At 42.9% G+C, this 22708-nt stretch overlaps 1 long non-coding RNA gene across 1 annotated transcript in view; it reads right to left on the bottom strand.

Annotated features, from left to right (window-relative positions):
• Positions 1 to 22708, bottom strand: part of LOC138514128 (uncharacterized) — a 33003-nt gene that overhangs the window by 3549 nt on the left and 6746 nt on the right. The window lies entirely within an intron of this gene.

Here is a 22708-nt window from a genome sequence, read left to right as displayed (position 1 = left end):
GGAGCCGCTGGCTGTGTTGCTGCGATCTGATGCCAATCTCGGCGCATTAATTGAGGAGGTTCATGAGAATAAAATCTGTCTTTACGCGGATGACCTGCTAGTGGCTTTACGTGATCCTGAACTTGGCATCCCTTATCTGATGCAAGATATTCACCAATTTTCTGCTTTGTCAGGTTATAAGGTAAACTGGGATAAGTCGGAAATTCTCCCAATCAATAACTTGTGTATGCAACAGACCTGCAATCAATTCAAGTTTACTTGGTGTCAGGAAAGAATTAAGTACTTGGGTATCTGGATAGGACTGGAGGTGGTGAAGTTAGCGAAAGTCAACTTTGAAATAACCTTGTTTTGCCCTTTTTCGCAAGTGCTGATAATATCCGGAATATGCCTTGCCTCATGTTTCAACAAGTCCCAGGGCTTCCTTTGTAGAGGTTTAATTCGGACAACCTGAATCTGCACTGGTTCAGCATTTCTCATTAAACCCATCTCATTTCGTGTGCTCACAGTACAATAGGTAACTTAATAGCAACATGCCCAAAGCTTAATATCATTACTCATCAGCTTGTATTAGTGCTGATTAGGTGTGTAACATAGGTATCAATTCATTCTCATTGCCAGTGGAACTGTCTAGAACACCTCTAATTTGCATAGAAAATCTCACCACTGAAGATTTGTTGGGGAGAGTGGGCTCAAAAGTAATATGTGCTTCTCTGATATGGTACATATGGTCACTGACAAAGGAGCTGTAACATGAATCACTGGACTATAAGCAATATCAATACCCTTAAAAATAATAGAAATGCAGCACTTATCAAACATGTTTGGACTGGTAGTTGAGTGATTCGCTGTTGTGCCTTTTTAACAGGGCACATGTTTACCTTCAATGTTACATTCAGCAAAAAGTCTGTACTGATCTGAAGGCATTACTGTACAGATGAGGTCATCATATTTTCCTTGGCCGTCTTAACCCAAACACAACATGTCACGTTTTGATTGGGTCTGGAAATTCTTTTCATTCACAGTTGGAAATTGAGGGACAATGCTGGCAGCCAAATCCTAAAAACAACACCAAAGAAACACTTTGGGTATCTCTAGAGGTCGGTATGAGCAGTGCATGGTGGGAATGTGAGTTATGGTGATGTTGATGACCATAAATGTTGAATTTCGTTGTTTTTTTTTTTGATTTTCCACTACAACCTCCCTTCAACTAAATGAGTTTTCACTAAATGTCCATGTTGTTTTTTAAATCATATGATTAACTATAACACTCCTTCACCCAAAGTTCATTTTTCACAGAATTTAAAGGGTTTAATAACTGAAGGTGTTTCATAATGTTGCTGCACTGAATGTCACTTATTAAAAGAGGATTTTTAACTGGTGTTTCATAATGTTCCTGCACTGTCTTTTAAAAATCCCTCTTTTGACATATGTCGTTTTTCAATAATGCTTCATAATGTTCTTTTAACCGTAGTGCCCATGAGCATGCAGTTGTGAATCTGGAACCTTCGTGGAACAGCTTGCATTGGTGAGTGCACAATTTTTTGGGCAGACCCGACTTGAAATTGAAATATCGTGCTTCAATGTGGAGTGCCGCGGGGTTCCGGTAAGTGTGCAGTTTGGAGGCTGGAATGTTTGGGAAGCAGCCTGCCTTGGTGAGCGGACCTGTTTCTGGGCAGACACGGTTTGAAATTGAAATGCTGTGCTTCAGTGTGGAGCAGTGCAGAGTGCTGGTGAGTGTGCAGTTGGGAGGCCGGATCATTTGTGAAGCCGCCTGCCTTCATGAGCGGACCCTTTTTCAGGTAGACCTGACTCAAAATTGAAATACAGTGCTTCAGCGTGGAGTGCTTGTGAGTGTGCAGTTGGGAGTCAGTTAGTAAGACACAGAGGCTACTATTGTGCAAGGTAACTGCTTTAATTTATTTGCTTGCTTTGGCCCTGTGCTGCTGTTCAATTATGTAAGACCTCCCGAGTAAATTCATGGCTGCTGATACAATGATGACCCCTGCACAGGGCGGCTTGAGCATCATACTTGGGCAAAGCACCAATGCCAATGTTACTGAAACCAGAAATTGAGCCAGCAGTCTTCTCAACAGATTATAAGAGTTACACACCTGGGTACTAATAATAGAGTGCTAATACACATTTTCTTTTATACAGTGCACGTTTTAAATACATTAAAAGTGTCCATCCTACCCTTTGAGAGTCAGCCCATAAGAGATTTACTAATGCAGCACAATACTGAGTAAAAGCTGATTCTCTCAGCATTGGTAGCAAAGTCGGTTTTCTAATCTCTCTGTAGGCCAGGCGAAAAAAACTTAAAGTGTGCAATATCTTCTAATGGTGCTTGGCACACCAAGCAGGTTTGATCCATAATAATATTGTTGCTCTAAGAGAAAGGCAGTTAAACCTTGCTGCGGTTTGTAAAACTCTCTGATTTGGGTTACATGCACATAATAAATATTTTCGGAAAGTACATTGTGCGATAATAGCATGTCTAGGATTGAACAGTTTTAGGAGCTCTACCACCTCTCTTTTTTCTTGAATGTGGGCATAGCCATCTTTGTTAAGTTGGTAACAACAGTTGAGTTAAAGTGTCTTATGGTATGGTAAAGTATGATGTGCATCAATTTCATCAAGCTTCAATTTTATAGCCTTTAGCCAAGGTATGCTTACAGCAAGATCCTATGAGTAAAATCCTAACAAGTGTGTGTGTGAGATCAGCTTTTTTGTTCCTCCACAGACATAGCCATTGTAATACTGGCTGTATAGAAATGTATTATGAATGTGGGTACAGCCCAGTTCCGTATGTACCCCAAGATTTGCAGCTGAATGAGGAAGCCCTGGAATTATTTTAAACATTAATTTCAATTACCTAGATCAAATTGGTACTCGCATAGCCCCACAACGTCATTCAATACACAGCAACTGAGGCAGCTTTGCTGTCATATACTTTTAGTGATAAATCTATGGGTTTGGTGTTCAACTTTGACATTGCTTGTTTAAACCTCATAGCCTGTTTCTTGATTTGTGGATCCAATGCATAGTTAGACAAGAAGTGGAAAATCACGTAATCAAACTCTTTGAACATTGGTATATTATCATTGTTACTGAGCATAGATGGAAGTGTAGGTATCCGTCTTCATTTATTACATGCCATAAAATCAGATTTCAGCGCATTCACTTTCAGGTAATGTGTAATCTGCAGGCAATCAGTAGTGTATCATCTGCATAAGCCAGTAATGTCAAGACTCTATTCCACAGTCTCGGGACATTAGGACTTTAGTATACCAAAGTTTCATAGAGGCCATTTATATATACACTGAACAATAGGGGCACCAGTACACAACCCTGATCCACCCCTGCCTCAACTGGAAAGAAATCAGTTCAATGGCCACTCTTTCTATTTCTGAAACAGGCTTGGGTATTTTGATGCAGAATAGTTAGGAGCTGAACAATACCCTCCGGGCACCTTAGGGACCTGAGCTCCTGCCATAGCGTAGATCTATTTACCATATCCATGGCCATGCTCAGGTACATGAAGGACAGGTAGATCAAGTCCTTTTTTTTACATATAAAAGATTGCCCACCATTAAATATAAATGCAGTGATTGTTCACTAATCCCCACACCAGCTCTAAACCCCAGCTACATCGAGGACAGTATGCTGTTCGATTCAGCCCAATCAAAAATCTAGAAAAGTGAGTCATCAGTGAGTCTCGAACGCCAGTCCCCTGTGACCATGTAGTAAGTGAAACCCCCTCCCACCGACCCGCTTCCATGTTATTGTGATTGTGTTCCCTCTGTTCCTCCCTCCAATCTCCTCTCCCTCTCAACCCTCCTACCGCCTCCCATCCCACCCGCACCTCCCAATATCCCATTGGGCCCTCTTATCGTGCCCTCCCTGGGCAGCCCTCTACCCGGCAGCCCCTGCGGCTAAGAGGCCCTAGGCAAAGGGCGGCACTAACAGAAGCAGTACCAGCTGGTGTCTACAGGTGTCCACAGAGGATGCCAGTGGCCAGCCTTCACCTTGGGTGGCCCGCACACTACCCTGTTACCCCTCTCCAGCTAGCAGACACTCACACTCAACTTAGGCGTGTGTTTTGTCTCCTGTTTTAAAAATTGCATTGGAAATTATTTAAAATTAGCGTTGTGAACCTAGGCCTTTTCCCACCTCTATTAGGACTCTCAAACTTAGGTGTTTCGTCTCTTTTTTAAAAGATTGCATTGGATAGTATTTAAAATGTGCATTGTGAACCTAGGCCTTTTCCCCCTCTATTAGGACTCTCAAACTTAGGTGTTTTCTCCCGTTTTAATAATTGCATTGGAAAGTATTGAACATTTGCATTGTGAACCTAGGCCTTTTTCCCCTTATAAGGACTCTCAAACTTAGGTGGGGCTTTTTGTGATAGTTTTTCAATCTGAGTGTCTGTCATCTTGTCCAAATGTTTCTCTTGGGTCGCCTCTCTGTCTCGTCTGCTTGCACCCTACCCTGTTTCCTTCTCTAGTGTTCTCCCCTCCCTTCCCCTTCCTTTTCTCTCCTCTCACCACCTACTCTATGGTACTGTTTCTCCTATTTTCTCTATCTGCTTCTCTATCAACTATCCTGCTCTCCTCAGTGAATCTGGTAGGAAAAGTTTAAAAAAAGACAGCCTGGTCTCCAACCCAGGCCTCCCTATTGCTGACACCTATACCAGTGCCTCCTCCAGGCAAACCTTCACCAACGACATCCTCTTTGTCGTTCCTTCACCAGACCTATGGACCCTACATATGGTCTCTGTGCTCTCTCCTTTCTCTTCTTCTCCCATTAATGGTGGCAGTGGGAGGCCCTCCTGGCCTCCTTCCACTCCTCCAAGGTCATCATTAATATTTATGTGAATGGCACTGTCGTGGTCCAAGGCCCTCAGGCCAATCTTCTCCTCTTCGATAGACGCTTCCTGCGCCTCATCAATTTCCTTTCTTCTCCTGCTGTCTCTTCTCTTCCCAACAGGGCTTCCTCGCATTCCCCTGCTGTCTCCTCCTATGCTACCTTGCCTTCTCCTCCTTGCCTTTCTGGCCCCCTTTGGGCTTCTTCTACACCTCCGCCGGGCATACCTCTGATTTGTACCCCTCCCTAGAAGTCTTTCAAGGATGGCAACCTCCTCCGTATTCCCACTCTAAACTCTCGCTCAGCTATAATCTGCTACCTTCTGGTGGAACTTGACCTCGATGTCCTCGGTCTCACCGAGGCATGGTTCACAGCCAGCCCTGTCACAAGATTTGACACTCTCCTCCCTGACAGCTGCAAGATCCTCTCTGTGCCCAGGTCCAACCGTTCTGGAGGTGGTGTAGACCTGATCTTCCCTGAGTGGATTCCTGCCTCGGTCATTCCTACGCAGGCCTACTCCTCTTTCGAATGCCTCGTCTGAAGGCTCCCTCTCTCTCCTAGCCATTCCCTTACTGTGGCTACTATCTAGCAGCCACCTGGCCAGATCTCCTCCTTCCTGTTGGAGTGGTCGGACCTCTTCTCTTTCCTCCTGGTCTCGCCCACTCAACTACTCCTTCTTGGAGACTTCAACATCCAGCTGGATGCTTCCTGCCCTTCCTAAGGACTCTTTCGCGACCTTTGTGACTCTCCCGCACTCCCCATTCTCCCCTCTGGCCCGACTCACTCTGCAGGGCATACTCTGGATGTTCTGATCTCCTCACACCTTCCCCTTTCTATCCCTCTCACCACTCCTCTCTCCTGGAGTGATAACTTTCTCCTTTTCTCCCAGCTCACCCTCTCTACCCCTCAGGCCAAGCCAACTCCATCACTGCCACCCACCTTCTCGGTCATCCGACCCATGAAGCGTGTGTCAGTTGAGGATTTTGCCACCACTTTATCTCCCCCCTCCCCCTTTGGCTGACTCACACCCTGGCACTGCTCTTTCCATGCTCTACTCTGCTATATCTGACAATCTTGATGTTCTTACCCCTGTCATGCGGATACGCCTGAAGCCGAAAGCCAAGGGCAACTCCTTGTATGACTCAGACCTCATCACCCTTAAACGCAAGTGCAGGGTGGCTGAGAGTAAATGGCATCTATCTCTCCTCTCCCTTCCCAGGTCCTCTGCACGGCACTGGCTTCTCATTTGATCTCTAAAACTCAGGACATCCTGTCCTCTCCCTCTCCCTCTCCCCCTTCTCCCTCTACTCTCTGCTCTTCCTCTGGCCCCTCTTTGGCCACCTCTCTTCCCTCCATCTCTGCCTTTCCCCTGTCCTCCCCACATGAGGTTTCTAGACAAGTCCAGTCTATGAAAGTCTTGTCAAAACAGGTTCTTCCCTGTTCCTCCAAAACCATCACGGACCACATTGACTCCCTGGCTCCTGCCCTGGCTGATTTCTGCAACCACTCCTTTGCCACTAGAGTCATCCCCTCCCCCTGAAGCATTCCCTTGTGCACCCTCTTCTTAAGAAACCCTCTGCCGACCCTTCCTGTACGGCTAACTATCGCCCGATTTCTATCACTCCTTCCCTGGGCAAACTCCTGGAAAAGCTGGCCATCTCCCAGCTTAATATTCACACTGAATCCGTTGGTTGTCTCCATGACCATCAGTCTGGCTTCGGAGCTGCCAGAAGCACAGAAACTCGGAAACTGCTCTCCCAGGTTCAACTCGGGTCCTTCCTCTCCTCCATCTCCATCTCTACCTGTGGTGTTCCCCAAGGGTCTAACCTCTCTCCCTCGCTGTTCAACCAATACCTAGCACTTCTTTCCCAATGCATTGCCGCGCTCTGGCCAAACTTCCAGTGATATGCGGATGACACTCAGCTCATTTTCAGGCTACCCTCAGCCACCTCTTCTCCCTCGCTCATCTCTGACTGTCTATCCACCATCCAGGAGTTGTGTGCCGCCAATGATCTCTGCCTAATTCCAGTAAGACCAAGATCCTCCTCATCGGCATGCCCACACCCTCCTTTCCTGTCACTCTCTGGCCGGCCTCTCTTGGCCCTCTCCCTGCTCCCACCTGTGAGGCTAAAAACCTTGGGGTCATCTTTGACTCCACACTCTCCTTCTCTTCTCACATCTCTGACGTCTCTAAGAAGTCACACTACCAGCTGCACCTCTTCAGAGGTATTCATCCTTTCCTCTCCTTCCCCCAGAACCTCACTGTCTCCCAGAGCTCTGGTTCTCTCTAGGCTGGACTATTGCAACAGCCTCTTTCTAAATCTGTCTGCTTCTACTCTCCACCCTCTGCAAATCATCCAGAACCGGACTGCGAGACTTGTCCTTGGCCTCAAGCCCAGAGATTGTATCTCTCGAGGACTGAAATCTCTGCACTGGCTCCCAGTGGCTGCGAGGATTAAGTTGAAAACCCTCTGCATTGCCCACAAGGCCTTCTGGGGCCCGGGGCCTCAATAACTTCAATTCTCTCTTACTAAATATCTTCCTTCTCGAGCTTCTTCGCTCATCCGCCTCCAAAAACCTCAGGGTCAGTCGCTTCTCCAAGCAAAGAGTTGGTGGTAGATCTCTTTCTTCGGCTGGGTCCTCCCTCTGGAACAGCCTCCCTGCCTCGCTGAAACTTGAGGAGAACCATCTCCAGAAGTACCTCAAAACCTTTCTCTTTGCTTCTGCTTTATCTCCTCCTCCCCTGCAGATTTCCTGGCTTATACTGAAACTGCACTGGTTTACGTGGCCACCCTTTGACCTTGGGCCCAGTTCCCCTCTTCCGCCATTCACACTCCTGCACTGCCTTCCTGGCAACCCCCGCACTTGGGGACTGTTTTTCTGCATCCCTTCAGTACCACTACCAGCACTTGATACCTGATGCCTGTGCTTTACCCTTGCACTTGAAACCTGCTTGCCGTACCTTACCATTGTACTATTGTTATTTATTCTATCTTCCCATGTACTGCCCTGTTGCCTCCCCTTTCCGCCCTGCACTTTCCCCTCCCCTCTTTCCCATGCACTTGCACAATCTAAATGACACCTAGCCTAGTAGGCTCATTGTCTGTCTTCCCTTTGTGCCCCCCTGCCTCGTTGTGCCATGAAACACTTGTGTATAGACACATTATAAATGCCATATAATATCATACTGTATCAGTCCAAAAAAGAAATTGACCTGTAAGAATTTGAACTATCGCTAGGACCTTTTTTGAAGATGGGCTGGATAATTGTAGAGCACCAAGAAAGAGGTATCAGTTACGTGTTAATGATAGCATTAAAAAAAATGGGGGCCTATAGGTCCACCTTAGAACTGTATAAATCCATAGGAATGCTAGCTGGTCCCTGGCATCAAATCCCTTTTTGGAACCTAATTGCTGTTATCATATAACTTCCTCAATATTGCATTCTATGTTAATGCCCAGCCTCTGATTGAGTTAATGTTAAAGGTTTTTACACCATGCACTGATGCCATTTTTGTGGTCTACAGGCACTCAGGCAGATCTGTAATACAAGGAGGGAGGGTGGATGGCTAGTAGGGTTGAGCGGGAAAGGAGCAATAGAGCTGTGATGTACTATTTGCAGCTTCAGTTCAGAAACACCTTTCACTGAACCTATATGTGAATTTGGGAAGTTGGCCACCCTGCGTTGTTGTGCGAGATTATGTGTCGTTTGTTTTGTTGTTGTGATGTTTTGAGTTATGTGTGGACTGTGGTGCTGTAGAGGTCTGGTTGTGCTGCAGGTGTATGCCGAGGTGTGGGTTTGTTCGTACATATTGTTGTTGAAAGTCCTGGAGATCCATCCAAGTGTTCCACGCCTCCCACCCCTGAAATCCATCCAAGTGTACCACATCTCCCACCCTATGAATCCCACCTTAAAACCACCCAAGTGCACCACTCCCCCATCCATGCAATCAACCTCATTGCGTCACAACTTCCCCCCTGAAAATCCAGCCAAGTACTTCACATCTCCCAAACCCCCAAAATTCACCCAACTGCGCCACAACTCCCCCCTCAGAAATACATCAAGTGTGCCACACCTCCCACCTCTGTTCTCCGCCTGAGTGTGTCACGCTTCACCCCTGAGGTGACAATCAAGGTAAAATGAGAAAAGGCAACTAGGGGGAGACCAAGATCACAATTGCCATGGGTGACGCAGTCAAATGAATTTCATGGGTAGGAAGTGTCATGTACTTAGATGGATTTCAGGGTTGCAAATTGTGATATACTTGGATGGATGTCAGGGTTAGGGAATCAGAGGCACTAAGGTAGTTTTCAAGGGTAGTAACTGTGATGCATTTACATGGATTTTGAGGTTGGGTCACGATTCCTAAGCTTCTCCGGGATTCGTTAAGCTGTCTGATTTCTTAATACAAGCCCTATTCCTGTTAATGTGATGTGTTCACTGGCCTAAGGGGAATCCACAGGGAGCGGTTAGTCATCTTCCTTGATACCCTACAGGCATTGTCTTCTAACTGTTGGGGAGGGTGCTGGTGCATTACTCCTGTTTATTTGTTGGTCCTCAGTAGAGGTACGCCTAGACTGAGAGTCTCCCTTCCCTGATTTCTCCTCCCTTGGTTTATCTTGAGGTTCCTTCCCTGGTCTAATAGTATCATGCCAATCAGCTTCTACTGTTTATTAGTGGTCCCTCTTCAGGGGGACAGGAAGAGGGGGCTCTCTGTTTAAGGCCTCACTTCGCAGTCCTATCACTCCTTCCTCATTGTTTTCAGGCTACTTTTCCTTTTTCAGTACTTGGCTGGTTACGAGGTGTGCGGGCACTGCTCAGTCAGTTTCATTGCGTGCAGAGCTGAAGAGCCAGGTTTTAAGAAGTTGTCTGAATTTTGTATGGTCCTTCATATTTCTCCAATAATGGAGTTCCATATTTTCACACTAAGTATGAGAATGCTGATCCACACAGTTTTTTCTTTGTGTATTGTTTGGGTACTAGCCAGATGTTGTTGCAGGATCTAAGGGTTCTGCTTGATTTGTAGATGTAAAGTTTCTTTTGAATAAATTCCACTCCCTGACCGTGTATTGCTGCTCTGCATGTTATTCGCATTGTTTTGAAATGTATTTTTTTTTTACCGTGAACAAATGTAACAACTTAAGAGATTTCTGTTGAGTGTACAGAGAAGTCTGGCTGCCGCAATTTGTATTTGTTGCAATTTCCTTAGTAGGTAGTCTGGCATTCAAAGGTACATGCTGTTAACATAATTCATCCTGGACGGTATCCCTACAAAATATCCCCACCAAAAATATCGCCGTACATATGGCCGTTTGTCTAGCCATAGGCGATATTTTGGGGGGGATAATTTGTGGGAGCGGGGATTGCCAGGGTGTCCCCCGCACATTTTAAAATAATGCAGGAGTTGCAGAGGTGTCCCCGCAGGGTCCATGGGTCAATATCACCGCAGAAATATGGCAATATTTTTGTATTGCGATATTTTTGCGGGGATTTTAACACATGGAACCTCCTGGACATGATGAGGGATATGATGGGCAGTGTTTTGTGCATGAATGAGGGGAATGGTAGGGTTGTTTTAATCATTTGTAGCAGAAAGAAGCACTTCTGGATTATCGTATTAACTTAGGGTTCTAGTGTTAACTCTTTGTCCATGATGACTCCAAGGTTTTTTACAGAGACACTCTGTTAGGGGTGCGTTCTCTTCTTGTGTGTCACCATATTTGAAAATGATTTGTACATCATCTGCATAGTTTTAGCATGTTAATCCAGGTTTTTTGAAGCAGTTGATTAGCACAGTCATGGAGATGTTGAAGAGTAGCAGAGAATGTGGAGAATGAGAACATCCTGATTTAACAGTGTTACTAAGACAGCCATTCTCACATGAATAAGGACACCTTCTGTATAAGTTTGAAAAGCTCTCAACCTGTAGATGGTCTGGGACTGCAGTTTCCAGTCCAGGGTTGTATATTTGAAATGCGGCCCCCTCATTACTATCACTCAGAATGTATTGGGTCCTTTTGTTCAGATGCGTTAACAAGATCGGACCATGTATTGATTCTATTTATTTTTTTCTATACGCGATAGTCTTTTTATCAAAGGCTCTAGTTCCTTGGGGGTAGTGTGATTCTTTAACAATGTGATCAGCCTGGTTTTGTCTTTAGTAAAATCACTGTTTAACCCACTGGGTGTGTCTGGCCTACCATTATTCCAACAAGCGGTTATAAATACATTCAATATATTCAATGGGTATCGCATTGTTTTGCCAACGGAAGCTATTTTGAAATAATTTATTAAAGAAGAAATTACTTAAAAAAACTCACTGAAATATATAGGGGGTAAGGACATAAAAGTGGTAAGGAAGGTTTGAGCAAGGGATACAAATATAGGGAAGGGCAGCTTGAGGGGGACCACCCAAATATAATAAGTAATGTCATCGAAAAAAATGACTTCTAAAAAACTCCTGTCAGCAATGGGACATAAGACCAGTCGATGTTAGTATTCAAAAATTAGAGACAACACTATTTGGATTAACTGAACATTCCAGTAATGAACCAAGGATATATATTTCTTGTAATATTTTCTCCTGTTTAGCCATTTTCCAATGCACATTTCCTTTGGAATTGGCCTGGCAGGTAGTTGCCATGTGCCCTACATTGTTATAATGAATTTTGCCCGGGGTTTCGAGTTTAAATACTAGTTGGTGATGGTCGCTAAATAGGTCCTCCAAAACATAAATGTCCAAAATGTATTTCCAGTACTTTGTTGGAAAACAAAAATAATCAATAGACAGGCTGGCTTGTGTGACACTGTACATAAGTTTTGCTGCCCTATCATTTGTTAATTGACCATTCACTGCTCCAATGTCAGTAATTAAGTTACGTTAAGTCATGTACAGTCTTCCCGAATTCAAATGAAGCAAATCTGGATTCCTATCATTTGTGCTCCCTTGTTGCCCAGGAGGTAGAGAGGACTTCAATGGTCCTCTCAGGGAATTAAAGTCAATATTCCGAGTCGAGGAGTATAATTAATACTTTGCAACTATATATAAATATGCCTCCCTCCTGTACCTCTTTTAAGAAAGACATAGGAATGGATGACAGAAGGAAATTGAAGATGAGCACACATCATTCTCTAACATACATTTTAAAGAAAAAGTAAACAAAGACTTCAAGCTAAGATTTAGACAAAAAAACAAAAATCAAACTAACACTGGTGCCAATTGGAAGTCATCCAGAACATTTCTGAGACCTCTCCCTCTTAAGGAAATAAGTAAAGTAGACAAACATTCCCTGGCAAGGAAAAGGAGAGGCCGGTTGGTATCGCTACTAATCCACTGAGTGCTCAAACAATTTTTTCCAAAAATGGGAAGAAAAAAGCCCATCCCCTGGAAAAATAACACTTTTTGGGGCCTACAAGATTAATGTTTAATCAAGGAAACTGTGACAACCGATTTAGCTCATTCTCCTTCTTTGAAGAAATTTGAACAGCAACCTAATCTTCCATCCAATATTAGCAATACAATATACATATAAAACATTTCTAAAAACAAACAATGCAAACACAGGGAATGATCAATAATCCACAATACTCCACAGTGAAATCCAACATTTCATTGCTCTCTCATAATAACTTGTTATTTATATAGCACATTTATCCAAAGCACTTTAGATAGAACTTTTTTTATATACAACTATAATTACCCGATCGAAATTGGTACTCATATAGTAGCAAGGAAATCATTGTTAGGGAAGCCCCTCACAAGGAATTCCTGGAATTTGTTTTGGCATCAGATCTAGAGATAGATCTTGGTTTTTTTTTCGACCCCTACAGGACGGACTTAGTGTCGATTGCGATACCTTCAAAAATCATTTGTGATCTCTTACTGTCAGCTACAGAAGCATTACATGTAATGGGCTATAACTTGAGACTTGATAATGAGGAGACATTCCATAGTTTTACAAGAAACCCAGACATTTGAGAATACTATTAAAATGCAAAATTGTAAATGCACAAAACATTTTGTAGGGTTGAAAGTCTCCTTATCAAAGTCTATGGCTGATTGGTCGTGATTACCTTTATATTATTGGGAATTTCAACGCTGAGGGGCAGCAAACTAGACGGGACCTTCAGTCAGGTTTCCAATTGTAGAATATTATCTTGGAATACTCAAGGTCACCAAAGTATGATGAATAATTCACACCTGGGCCAAAAACGTGAAAAAATGAAATGGTATCATGTTACAAGAGACCTGGCTTATTGATAATGTCACTATTGGTGGCTTTTGTACTTGCTCTCAATGAGCTAGGAGAGGCACCTTGGGGGGCAGTTTGAAGGTTTGCTCGTTGCTTTCCAATCTAGTTGAGGGTCTGAAGCTTCAATTTTTGACAGTTCATATGTTTCAACCTTAGATGTACATGTATATTGTGTCCCTTTAGAATGCAAGGTATTATTGGTTAATATTTACTGCAAAAACTAAAGTTCTGACTTAAATTCCCTTTATAAACCACCTCTCAAATATATTGCAGAGAGGTATGAGACTACAATGGTAGGAGAATTGATTATAGCTGATGAGATTCATTCAGATTGCCTTCGTGAACCAATCTCTGTGAATGTGAGTCCATCCTCTAATACTACTACCAAACTGCGCCCTTTTGCTCCAAGGTTCTTCTGGTTGCATGCCATTTCTGAATGGAATCTCCATAGACTGAATGGAAATATAGAGGGGGACCTGCCCCCTAGAAAAACCTGTCAGACATCATTTGAAATCTGGCTTTGTCTATATATTTTTCTCAGAATCACTCTTTTTTAAATGAAAGTCTTTTACTATAATTGAATCCAATAATAGTGACCAATGTTCCCTCTAATTATTTTTCTCTATGTGTGGAACATGTTGTCTGCCATGCGTACATTATTTTCCATGGGTGCAACTGACTAATGAGCTAAGGTACTTTGTGAGCATGCGTAGTTAGTGAGCTACTGCCTCTGAATAGGACATGGAAAGAAATTTCTGCTTCCCATCGACTGAAAATCTTTACAAATCTATGTAAAAGTTGGATCTTGCAACACTTTTTACAAGCATGTAGGCTAAAAATATATTTTATGTTATTATGAAAACAATTTATCAACTAGTCCAAGACTTCAAGATCTGCCACAGTAGCTAGCAAATGTACTCATGTGTGTAAAATGTGTGTTTAAAGCCACTGGAAAAACACTCATATGTAGTACAAAAAACAAATATCACTTATGATTGATGGGGCTGTCAAAACATTCAGACAGAATACAATATTTGCAGATGGAATAATAGCAACTAAAGGGAATGTGGCAGAATACATCACACTAGGAGTTCATGTGCCACATTGATGAAGTAATTTAAGGGCCAGGGGAACATGACTAGTTTGTGTAAGGATGTGTAATGTGTAATAATGATTATTGCATCATAATAATTGCGCCTCAGAATATGATGGTCAAAATTCCTAGGCCTCTGCGTACTATCCTCATTATGCTGTCCTGTGAGTTGTGACAACACTTAGTCAAAACAATCCTTAAAGCTAAGAGACAAATACACCAATCATTTCTACTCCCTGAAAACAGGAAAATGTGCCCAACAAATATGGGAAAGAATGAGAACATAGGGGCCTACCCCCTGGCTCTACCCATAAAGCAACACTGATATTTATTCAAGTTAGTTACCAGCTGAGCAGTGGCATATGAACAAACTCTAATAAGATTTCTGCCCGATCTCAAGAGGAACTGTTAAGATTTAAAGTACACTTGAGGCAGCAGGTAGGTTATGTAAGCTCCTTTATTCATAGTCTTCCATTAGGTGACATCAAGTACATCAATAATAGGAGATAGGAAGGGAGCTGATGGAATGGAACCCACTGACTCCCACCATCCAGGCTACATCCTGGTAGCTGCCTCAGCTGGAACACTCAGGATCTCAACAAAGGATCGAAAACGAGATTGTGCACAAGGGGCACGTGGAACAGTGAGTAAAAAAAGTCCAGCAGGGCGCAGAGGACGAGAAGCAGAGAAATATAAAAATAAGAGAAGCAAGATAATCAGGGGCAAGCCCATGTAAAGATTTGAATACTAAACAGAGAAAATAGAATTTCTGCTGAGAATGAAAGGAGAGTCATCTAAACGAGTAAAGAGAAGAGGAGATGGAATTGCGATAGGATAATAGGCAGAGCAAGCGGATAGAGGAATGATAGATTGATTTGAGTGGAGCTAAGCGAGAGCAAGGGAGACCAAAGAGTAGAAAATAGCAGTAGAAAAGTCGAGAGAAAATTAGGGAAGAGACTAAAACCTTAGTGGCATGAAAAGTGAGAAAGGGACGAATTTTACGAATGTTGAAGAGGTGATAGTGACAAGCGTGAGAGGTAAGTGAGATATGATAGCTAAAGGAGAGTTTGTGTCAAGATAGAGTTGAGATTATGGGCAGTAGGGGAAATCAGCAGGGTTGAGGGGGGGAAAGAGAATGAAAGGAGGAGGATAAGGAGGCAGAAGAGTAGTAGCAGGAAAGAAAAGAACTTCCGTCTTTCTGGCGTTTAAGGTGAAAAAGTGAGAGGTCATCCAAGACTTAATGGCAGTAAGACAGGAGGAAAGAGTAGCATGAATGTCTGGAGTGAAGGATGAGAAAGAAAGAAAGAGATGAGTGTCATCTGCGTTGAAATGATGTGACACTCTGAAGGACGAGATGACAGGAGCAAGAAAGGAAGTGTAAAGAGAAAAAAAGAAAAGGACCAAGAACAGACCCTTGTGGAAATCTGTGATCAAGAGAAAAAGATACGATGGACAATGTTGTCACCTACACCAGATTAGGCTCACTTACAGCGACGATGAGAAGAATATTCTGTCACTGCTGTATCATTTTGAAAGGATACAATTACAAATGGGTCACCCAAACCACTGCTAAATCCAACCAGAACCAGTTATCTCATGACACTCTCAACTTCAGTGGCACTACCTTGCAAAAGGGAGAATCTTCAGGTGACCAACTCCATGCATTTTACTTGCTGACCAATCCGATAAGTCGGTCAGTATTAGCATAAACACACAAACACACCCCATATATTCAGGATTATACTGTGGGAGGCGTCCCACCCAGAGCACCCACACTTATTCTCACACTACTTGAGAGAAACATTGTATACAATGTGCAGTAACATACAAGTACAGTAAAAAGTACATCTACAGCAACATCTTAAATCTAAACTCCATGTTGCATTTCACACTAAAGTGCTGAAATACCTCAAAATTCTTAATCTAAGAATGCACATTTCCTCCAAAACATTGTTACTGAACGTTCATGTTGCACTGCACAACCTGGGAGCTGCACATTCCTCAAAAGGATTAAAACTAACATTTTGAACTTCAACACACAGCACTAAAACTTAAGTTGCATTTCATAAGGAGAGTGCTGCAAAATCTTCAAAGACGTTGGTTTCTATCATGCTAACACTAAACAACAGCACACATCACATTTTATCTCACCAAAAACATTGCTGGCATCCTAAAAGTCCTTGCTGCATCTGTGCAACATAACACCGAAGCCAACGCCTAAAACATTAATCTGTTAATGTAACAAAAAGTACATGTTGCATTTTCTGCAACTATAAGCGCTAGAATTCGACAAAATGTTTACACGCTAAGCTCTAGACGCTCCTCAAAATGGTTACATGAAAACGACTGTGTAAAGCACCAACATCGCTCCTTAATGAGATACTGTCCTATGAAGTACTTGGTTCCAACTCCAAGTTGTTTTGTGGACCTGGAATACTGAAAACACCTGTGAGTATTTTAAAACAGTAGATTTCACACCTCCAGAAAAGTTAACCACATTAATCGTTTTGAAAGCCCACACAGATTTTAATTCACTTGTGAAATGCTAATAGAAATAAATGAATCTTACATTATGTTGGTCGTGAAATATGAATTAGTTTTAAACCGTCACTAAAACATAAGAATGTCACATTGTCTCTAACATTCACGTGATGAAGCATTCCTTTTTTTCCTCTTTTGTCAAGTGGCAGCCCGGCCTACCACTTGATGGAATGGCATCTTTTCATTTAAACAATTCTCTGTCGGCACACTTCAAAATTGGTGCATGCAGGACAGTTACCTATCCCTGTCCTCTCTCTCACAGGTACCTCTCACAGGTACCTGTCTCTTTTTTGCACTTCTTCCTCTGACTGGGCCCGTACTGAGACCAGCTTGTCACCAGTTGTTAAGATTGAAAGTACACTTGAGGCAGCAGGTAGGTTATGTAAGCTCCTTTATTCATAATCTTCAATCGGGTGACATCAGTTACATCAATCATAAGATATAGGAAGGGAGCTGAGGAAATGAACCCCACTTCCTCCCACCACCCAGGCTGCATCATGGTAACTTCCTCAGGTGGAACACTCAGGATCTCAAGCATACCCAAACATTCCAGCACTCATACAACATTCCACTTATGACCTCACACAAACAGACACCATGGAGGAAAGGGACATATCAGGAAGTAGGAGGGAAGAACAGTTCCTAGAAAGGGAAGGCAGATTCTAATACCAAATCCTAACAGGAATTTCAGGAGGCAAGACCATATTTTAACAAGCATAAAATATCCCTATTATCAAAGATAATTGCTTTTTTAATCCTTGAAAAATCATTTGAATCCAAGTAGGGAGCAAAATCGCATCAGAGCCCTACTCACACGCCTGACATAGGAAGTGAAATGACTGGGATCATAATACAGTCTATAGTTTTGCCTTCCCTTCCTCAATACAGTCTAAACAAAATTCAACAAGAGCCTTACTGAGGTTTCTTATGGAACTCTGTTGAAGAAAATCACATATACACGCCTTTTAAGTTAATCGCATTAATGTTTAGTGGTACAACAGATTGAGTGCCTTCGTCTGTAACCACGTACCTCTCTTCTGTAATTCATTGTTATCACTTAAATACATTGCAGGGAGTCAATAAACGAAAAACACAGGAGAATATAGAAAAGCCCTCAGCAGCAGAGCCTAGATGGAAAGAGAAAGCACAGTTTCCTACCACTTAGCAAACAACCACATTTTCTTCCCTGTACTGTACTGCTGAAACATCTGACTTGGTTTTTAAACTTTGCTGATTTGTCCATCACCAAGGAGTGTTCTCCTGTGCCCTTCCCCCTGTATCCCTACATTCACCAGGTCCTGCGCTAGCCTTTAATAATTGACAGAGCACTGTAAAAAGTAAGGGATTGTAGCAGTAAACACTCACTGGGATAGTTGCATACCATACTTTGCAAGCAAAACATATTTAATGTCTCATTAGGATATTATGTGCATTTTAAGACAATGAGGCTCATTACAAGTTTGCTGGGATCCTGGCGGTAAATACACTAGGATACCGGAAAACAGAAATACCGATACTGGCACTCAGTCGGCAGTATTACAGGCAGGTTACGAGTGCCGATGTTGGGTGTAAAGCACCTTTCATTGACGTCCCATTGGACTCCATGTGCGATTTTGCTTGTAAAAGGCACCAGTAATAAAAAATACCCGAGATTTTTGCTGATAAGGTGCCAGCATTACCTCTAGCTCTCTCTTAGCTGGAGTTAATTTGGGCACCTTACTGGAAAACTTGTAGATGACTGGCATGGAAACGTGCCGGTATAGGTTAATACCGTCACATTAATTCCACAACGGCAAACATGTAATGAGGACCAATGTCATGAATCTGCATGTGCGCAATTATTTTGCAGTGCTTACAAGATTTCTTGCAACATACCCCTTCAATCCTATAGTATTATGCAAGTGCTCAGTGAAGCCGTGCTTGTATAGAATTGATTTACCATATGCTTTGTTAAGGTGTTTGCCCAATGGAACTCTGAACTCTTGGAAAGGATGCATATTGTGTGAAAAGCATACTACTATCTGAATATCCATCATCCTAATATTATACAGGAGAATACCATATATAGTTCATACCCATTATCCCTTGCAGGCCAAGTAAATGATATCGCAATGTTGCTCTCTACTTATAGGGTAACGTTAGCAATACTAAAATAGGATATGCGTAGATGGCATTTGTCTACTCTAAATTCTTAGACGGCAAATTAATATTTGAGTTTCATAATGTGTTAACTTGGGGCCTGCTGCAAAGAACTTCTGTGATATATGTACAAAGAAGAGGAAGCATTGGATAAGGCTACACATCCAAGTAGATTGCTTAAAGCCAGTATCCAATATTTGGCTGATAGTTGGAATACATAGTGAGCTGAACAAAGGTCTAAGCCCTTAGGACTGATACTCCTCTGCGTAAACCACTAATTAATCTATTTGGTTAATTAGAGGGAACCACTATTTGATATTTTTCTCATGTGGTTCTGTAGCATGGACTACTGACACATGCTCCCAGTCCACTCGAACCTGACAAATAACACACATTCTATTGCTTAGTCTGTCCAATGCACATTCCACTCATACATTTCTATCACAAATCATGCATATGATATTTTGATTAATAAATGTCAATATTTCATACAATAAATCAATAATTCATAGTGTTCTTTGGTTTGCAATAGAATCTGGGATACACAGTGGAGGGGGGAGCTTTTGGTAAGGCACCATGAGCAACAGAAATTCTGGCGCTTGAACGTTATTCATATTACCACAAATACATAAAAAAGGGGATGTAGGTACAAGTCTGGTAAACTTTCGTAGAGGTTGAGTCAAGGTTGATATCTAAATGTATTTTGGGGCAGAATTTAGTCATAAAGTTAAAGCATGGCAGAGGTATAAGGGCATGGCTACCGCCAAACCCGGGTCCGGGACCGGGTCCCGCAAAAGGGGACTTACCGGGCCATCGCGACCTTATAGGGCCGGTAATTCCCTTTCACAGTACCCGGAGCTGGTACGTCCCCATTCCCATTTGAGCCCCCATAGGGCTCAATGGGAATGGGGAGGATGGTAGCAACAGTGCCGTTCACAACGGTACCGCTGCTACCATCCTGGACTCCTTGCGGGTGCTGCTCTGCACGCCTGGTATGAACAGGCGTCCAGAGCAGCCCCCGCAAGCAGACTCGTACTGTGGCAGCGCAGTATGAACGGTGCCGGTAACTTACCGGCACCGTTCATCCTGTGGCCGCCAGGGTTGTAATGAGGCCATATATGTGAAAAGGGACTCTGATTGACCTGCGTGGCTGCAGTGAGAGGTATCTTTAGAAAAGAACTCCCTGCAATCATGTTTCCATATTATTCATCTAACATCTGTCGATGTCAATAATTTTGCTATAATATTTGGAGATAAACAACAGCCATGAGACAAAACCTCAAATGGTCAAGCTAAGGTGGGCCCTGCTTGTGTTTTATATAATCCAAATGTTTGCAGCGTAACCATTCTGTTGCGAGGACACATCATGGTCATTGAACCCATCACCCGACTTACTCAGCCTTTCATGCTTCAAAAGAGCTCTGAAGACAATTTTCTAGAAATAATTAAGCAATATGACCCTCGCGGCGGGGGCATTACCGACTGAGGTAATGCCCCGGGGCCCATAGTTATAGGCCCGAGCGAAACGAACAAGAAAATGGCCGACGGGAAAGGGAAAACGGGAGTCCGCTTTCTCTTTCCATGGCGGCCTTCGGGAGCGGACGCGCTGGGAACACAAGTGTTCCCAGCGCGTCCGCTCCCGAAAAAAAAAAGGCAGAGGTAAGTGGGATTGGGAGGGCTGGAGGGAGGGGAAGGGGGAGAAAAAGAAAAAAAAAATGTACCTTCGTCCCTGCCAGTGGACGATGGAAGCCTCCAGCTGTGTGGAGGCGCAGAGTCTCCACACTGCCGGAGGCTGCCATCGTCCCCCACCAGGGACGCAGGAGCAAGAAGGTAAGTGGGGTAGGGTAGGGAGGAGGGATGGAAGGGGGAGGAGGAGGGAGGGAAGGGAAAAAAAAAAAAGCTTACCTGAGTCCCCAGCGGGGGGCAGAGGCAGCCTCTCAGCCGTGGTGAGGCTCGGAGCGGGGATGGCCCCGCTTCGAGCCTTCTCATTGGCTGAGGGGCTGCCATGCCCACCCGCCGAGGACAAGGCAGCTGGAGTCCCGGCCGAGAATCGTAAGGACCCAGCGAGAGCCAATCAGTGTTGCATTCTGCTTGACTCTCGCCGGTACTAATTCTACTTAATGAGTACAACTTGGACCTCATCATCTCGACATCTGGTTTCCACTACACACAAATACAACAACACAGTCGAAAACTTATAATTAAGCCTGAGTGAACATATGTGTTCATCTGAATACAGATGAAAAATTGACACGCAAGATATAGAGGTGGTAGAAACTTACCCATACCTGGGGATGCCAGTCAGGGACAATCCCCTAGAGATCATTATGTAGATAAAATAGAGAGCAAGGTTTTGAAAAAAAATGGAATGTTATGAGAGCCTATATATCTACTAAGGGGGGACCTTCGATTGAGGGTCTGTTGGAAATATATAAGTCCTGTATCATACCTGGAGCCATGTATCTGTTAGAGACAGTTGCATCTAGGTTCACTAGAAATCTAAGTAAAATAGCAGGGAAGCTATGGAAACCGGCAATGAGATTAGCCAAATCTACTCCCATCGAGGCCATCAGATGTGACCTAAATCTGATCTCCTTGTTGACTCTATGAAAAATAAGGTGTTGCGAACTATTTATAAAAGTTACACTGGAAGTAAACAAGGAAGATAGTCTGATGTATGTTATTGGCAAAAAAGCTATTAATAAAGATCTAAAACACTCACCTGAATTCCGGCGGCCCTGCAGAGGCTCGGAGCGGGTATTACCCTGTTCCAAGCTTCCTCGTTGGCTGAGCGGCTGCCACAGCCTCCACCAGGGAAGTGAACAAAGCAAAAGCTTTGAGGGATTTCCGGAAAGGTATGGACCAGGCTAGGCCAATCAGATGTTTGTTACATTCTGGTTGACCCTCGCCGGGTACTAATAGGGAATTCACCAGATTTATACTGTTGTTAAGGTTAAGGTTTAATATATTACCCAGTTATGGATATGTGGGATCTTGGAGTGGTATCCCCATCGAAAAAAGAACGTGTAGATTCTGCAATTTGGAGGTGGAGATGTCGAGACATTTATTAACTGCATGCAAAAAATTGGAGAGATGCTATCATGCAGGTTCCAATGACCTGGTCTCGGACAAAAGAATGATTATGTCTGATCACTTCTGGTCTGAAATTTACATGGCAGAACCTATTGTGTATGTTGGTGCTGCCTTTTATTTATGGAAAATAATTTTATTGGAAGGTAAAATTGCAACTGGTTAATTGGATAGATAACACAAAGGGAAAATAGAAAGTTAGAGACATTTTGAGCATATATGTATAATTAGATTTTGATGTATGATTTAAAAAATTATAGAATTTAATGTCACAATAGATATTTTAGTATAGATGGAGGGTACGTACATATCATCCATCTATGGAGGGGAAGTTGGGTTTTAAGGAAAGTTTTAATATTAGTATGTATATTTCAAGGCATTATTAATAGTAAATTTGAATATGTGTTTTCTTTTAAATGCTAAAAAAAACTGTCTGTTCTCCCGATAATGTTTTAGGGATATGATGTTGTACATTTATTATTTTTAGATTTAGATTTTGATAAGTGTTTAGGTTTTAATTAACCAAATACACTATAAATAAAAATACATAAAAAAAATTGAATCACCTTAATAGTGTTATTTTTTTAGAAACTGGTTTCGAGGCGTATTCATCTTTAGGCAATACTAATATAACTAGGACACGTGTGCTTAACTTTCAAGGTCAGTCTTGTGCAAGCACAGACAAAGGCAGGAGGTTAAGGAGCAGCTTAGGGAATAGACTTTAAGGGAG

The sequence above is a fragment of the Ambystoma mexicanum genome, chromosome 12 (genome assembly GCF_040938575.1).
Source record: "Ambystoma mexicanum isolate Mex_15411 chromosome 12, UKY_AmexF1_1, whole genome shotgun sequence".
NCBI classification, from domain to species: domain Eukaryota; kingdom Metazoa; phylum Chordata; class Amphibia; order Caudata; family Ambystomatidae; genus Ambystoma; species Ambystoma mexicanum.
The sequence above is the reverse complement of the archived record's forward strand: the minus strand, read 5'-3'. Positions and strand labels throughout refer to the sequence as shown.